We start from the raw sequence: 4,721 nt of genomic DNA, 5'->3' as shown, positions 1-4,721 counted from the left end.
AGCATCTCAGGGCATCTCCGCTCTCGTGTCTGGTGCCTGCGGCGGGATGGAGCTGCTGTCCGGATGGAGCACGTGCATGTGACGGCTCCACGTGGCTGGGCGGCCCCGCAGCACGGCGGCCTCGGTGCAGGTGATGCCTAACACGGCAGCTCCTGGTTACAACAGGGAACAGAGCAGCGAAACGCGGCGGGAGCTGCCGTGGCCATCTGTTCCCTAGGCTCCGAAGCCACGTAACCCCTCCTCAGCCATAGTCTGTTGCTCCAAGCAGCACAGAGCTGCCCAGATTCGAGGCAGACGGACAGAGGCACCACCTCGCAACGGACAGTGTTAAAGGATTTGCAGCTTTGTTTTAAAACTGTCACAAGAATGTAGTTAAGGTGAGGGGGGGGCTTACAACATAGCATCGGCAAGTGGGAACCACAGGCGAGTGGGCAGGCTGGGGAGCCTCCAGGAGCTGGGCTGGGGCCCTGCTGTGCCCGGGGGACGGGGTGGCGTGAGTCGGTGAGGGCGAGCACGGGGCCCTGACACCCAGCAAAGGAGGCTTCCCATGTGTCTTTCCCCACGAGGCACTTTCTGTCGTTTTTTTTACGTTCATATTCATTTTAAGACTGCTTACTAATGTCTCGTTAGTGTGCCGTAACTCCACGGGGCAGGTGTGGAGATCTGAAAACGTGGCCACAGGTTTCTACCCCTCTTGCCACGTGGAGGTGGGGCCTGCGTCGTCCTCCGGGAACTCGGGGGGGCCTGTGATGCACTGACGTAGCCTGGGATCTACAGCAGGTGGAGGAAGGACATCCCGGGACCCCTGAGGCCAGGTCACGACAGGCCACCCAGTTTCCAGTTCGTGCGTGGGGACCCCTGGGCCTTGAGACACACGTCGGGGGACCAGACATGCTGAGCAGAGCGATGGGGGTGAGTGGGACGTTCGTCTCGTGGAGGCGAGAAGGGAGCTGTGGGGAGGGAAGCAAGGACGGTGGGTGGGTGGGGATGGGGGACCGGGCTTCAGAGGGGTGACGGAAAGGATCAGGGGGCCAGGCTGGGGGCAACCACAGGCCCCCAGTGCCATCAGCAGCTCCCCAAGCGCAGGAGGTGAGAATGCTGTCCAGGAAGTGTTCTTGAAGCCCCAGTGAGAACTGAGGGTCCAGCGTCCAGTGAAACATGTGAAGACTGGGCTCAAGTCCCTCATGTCCGAAGCTGGGACACTCTGGCCAGCAAACCTGGGGTCCTGGGACGTGTCAGCGCTCAGGGGCCTGCCTGCTGTTCAGAGCCAGCATTTCGGGCAGCACAGAGCATCCCTGCTGCAGAGGCGCCCTGCTCAGCCCCCCAGCCCAGAGCCGGCGTGGGAGGACGGCGTGGTCGTGGGGGAGCTGTCCCCTGACGTCCTCGAGCCCTGGCCTTGCCCTCTGTCTCCAGGCCAGTGAGCGCACACGTGTGGCTCGTCAACATTTTTTTTTGAAGCTTCTTTTTGTTTTTGTATATATGTATTTTTATTGAAGTCTAGTCACTTTACACTGTTGTGTCAATTCCTGGCGCACAGCATGTGATATCAGTTAAATGTGGAATCTAGAAAAAAAAGACAAATGAACTTATTCGCAAAACAGAAACAGACTCACAGACACAGAAAGCAAACGTTTTTAAGGGGAATCTCTGTCGTCCGCCCTGGAGCCAACACTCGGGGACTCCCTCCCGCAGCCTCTCCCCTGGTGGGCTCCTGCTGAAGGGGAGCTGCCTGAAGGGGGACGCACTCCCCTCTCCTGACCTTTACTGTCTTATTTTCACTGCGACTGAATCCAGGAGGATGTGTCTGGAACGGAGTCATATGCATGAAAATGAGATTTCCTGGCAGGAGCGAGGAGGTTTGCTGACTGCCTGCCACGCGCCTCCGTCCTCACTTAATCCTCGCCGTGCCCTGATGAGGTGAGTACAATTACAACCTATTTTCCGGGTGAGAAAACCAAAACAGAGAGGTTGAGCATTTTGTCCAAGCTCACACAGTGGCAGACAATCATCGAATTGTATCCATTAAATACATGCAGGTGTTTTGTTTGTTTGTTTATCGGGTACACCTCCATAAAGCTGGGAGAAAAAAAACAGACAGACTTGAACCCAGGGAGTCTGGCTGTCGCTTCCATGTGCTAGTCAGACACCATCCAGCTGTGCTCAGTGTTTTAGTTTTGAGCTCATAATTTCATTTGCTCCCTCAGAGTTCCCCCCACTCCACACCTTAATTAACTTCTCCCAGAATCTGCTTTGCGTCCTGGAGACAACCAGCACTCACAGCACAGCAGCTCAGGAGCCGCCGTCTCGCAGGGAAGCCCCATGACCCGCGTGGAGCCTGTTTCTCCAGGTACGAAATGAACTGAAAGAGAGTATTCCAGAGCATCACCGTGGCCAGAGATGCCCGCTTCTCACGAGCGCTTCCTGAGAGAAGGGACGTCCTGATGAGGCTGTGGCAACTCGGCTACGCATTTGTCAGAACTCATACAGCAGCACACCAAGAAAATTAAATTTCAACAGAAGTTAAGTTAAAACCATTAAAATATTTAAATAAGAGGGTGTATTTGTACCAGTAATTCAGAAGGAGACAAGGAGTGTTCAGAGTTGCCTTAGAAGAGTCAGACTAGAAGATACAATGACTGTTCTTTTCAAAAAAAAAAAAAGAATGTATTTGTATCTTTGAGAGCCTTGGAGGAGCCTCACCTGCCAAAGGCGTGGGGCCCGCCGAGCACGTCGAACAGCTTTCGTCCCCGCCCCGCCCTCCACGTCGAACACTATCAGAGGAAAAATCGAGAAGGAATAGAACTGGGGTTTGATTGGCAACTTCATGGAGCTGCTTGGAATTCAGCTGGGAGAGCATTAGCCTTTCTTCCGATGATCGTCTCCTGGCCTCCTGTGGTTTGGTTCCAAAGGAAATAACCTTGACGGTACAGCCACGTGCCTCCAAGTCTTGAGAAGCTGCATGAAAAAGAGACACGTGTGTCCGTGGCTGTGATGGTGAAGCCCGTGGACGTGGCGTTCACAGGGCGTGGGGTGTGGAATCCGGCCACACCGCCTGCTGTCAGGCGAGTAAGAGAAATCAGATGAGAAGGAGCAACTGCTAATTACACACAGACACACGGACAGCATCAAAAGGTGTGAAGGCAAGCAAGTCGTTTGTAATCCCCATACTTAGAAATGAGCCCTTTAACTCTTTAACAAAATAGAACCAAGTTAAACATATTTTAATAATTTATTATAAATACCACTTAATGTTGTCCTCTTTTTTCCTGTTTTTTAGCAAAAATTTTCAAATGTACAAAGTTGAGATAGACACTGAACACCATCTCCATCAGCGCTCTACAGTTAACTTTTTGCTACATTTGTATTATTAAATATCTGTTCACTTTTCCATCACTCTATCCACCCATTAATCTTTTTTTTCCCCCACAGATTCCAAGTAAGTTGAAGATGCTTGTACCTTCCTTCACCTCTAAACTCTTCAGCACACATCTGACTGGAGCTCAATATTTGTTTCTAAGTCTGTGTTTAAGGAAAATTTACATAGAGTGAAATGCACAAATCTTGAGTGAACTGTTCCAAGAGTTTTGGCAAATGCATACACTTGTGTGTTACAAGCCCCTGTCAAGGTGTAGGGTGTCACCATCAACCTACAAAGGTCTCTTGTGTATGGTAAACCCCCCACCCCCAAGACAGTGTTGTTTTGATTTTCTCACCACACGTTCGTTTTCTGGTGTCATTTTTACTGGCTGCATAGTATTCCATGGTCTGGATGCACAAAATGCAAGTGGTTTCCTAGAGACGCTTAGCCACCAAGGTGGTCACCACTCTTTCACTGTGTGGCGCTTCCCCACATGGGCATCCTGGTGGCTAACCCACTGGCCACCTATACTTAATTTGGGGGTGGGGGTGCAGTTGTTGTAAGAGAATTTCCTGGGTCAGAGAGGAAGCCCATTTTTAAAACCTTCAGACATGCTGTCTAGTTGCTCTCCCCAGGGCTGCACCAGTTTGCCTCCCGTCAGCAATGCTGGTGTGCCTCCCCCACCCACGGCCACAGCGGGTTTGGGCCCTGGCTCCATCCCAGCCACCCAGCGACCACTTATGTTCAGCGGCTCACCGAGGCTGAGGCTGCCTTGCTGCTGGGTGGGCAGTCCATTCCCGTGGATCGCAAACATTTCCAAAATGCACCACTGAACAGGGAAAAGGAGTGATGTGGTTTGCTCTTACAGTCCGTGTGAAATAATGTCCCCTCTGGACCTCTTCACGGCACAACAGAAGAATGGGCTGGTTTATGGTGCACGCTTATGGGGAGGAGAAAGGAAACAAGATTTATTTATTGAGAATGAAAGAAATACTGAATTTTCAAGAGCTCTAGGTCACCCAGATGGAGTAGATACAGCCATACCACCACCATGAGACAGAGGCTCCTTTTAACCTCATTGAAATGCCCTCCACTTGTTTATTTTTCAAGACTTTGAGCTTCACTCTTAAAAAAATCCTGTGTTCTGTCAGAAGACTAGGTCTATGATGATGATTTTAAAACCCAGTGAGCTGCACATTCCTCCCGGCTAGCGCCCCCTGCCCCCGTGGCCACCGCGTGGCTCCCATTTTGCAGATGAGGGTGGCGGGGCTGGGCTGTCGATGATCTGTTCAGGCACCGCTTGCTTGGGAGCGAGTGGCAGGAGTGAGGCTGGAAGGCTGGGTCCCTTCACCCGGCTGACGCC

At 52.1% G+C, this 4,721-nt stretch overlaps 1 long non-coding RNA gene across 1 annotated transcript; it reads left to right on the top strand.

Moving 5' to 3' along the window:
* The first annotated feature begins 812 nt into the window (after nucleotides 1-812).
* LOC140687227 (uncharacterized) lies at nucleotides 813-3,173 on the top strand. Its single transcript, XR_012061401.1, has 3 exons — nucleotides 813-912; nucleotides 1,795-1,917; nucleotides 2,243-3,173. It is a non-coding gene; the product is annotated as an uncharacterized lncRNA (long non-coding RNA).
* Nucleotides 3,174-4,721: the final 1,548 nt, after the last annotated feature.

The sequence above is a fragment of the Vicugna pacos genome, chromosome 19 (genome assembly GCF_048564905.1).
Source record: "Vicugna pacos chromosome 19, VicPac4, whole genome shotgun sequence".
In the NCBI taxonomy this organism is placed as follows: Eukaryota; Metazoa; Chordata; class Mammalia; order Artiodactyla; family Camelidae; genus Vicugna; species Vicugna pacos.
This window is presented reverse-complemented; position numbering and strand designations above follow the sequence as displayed.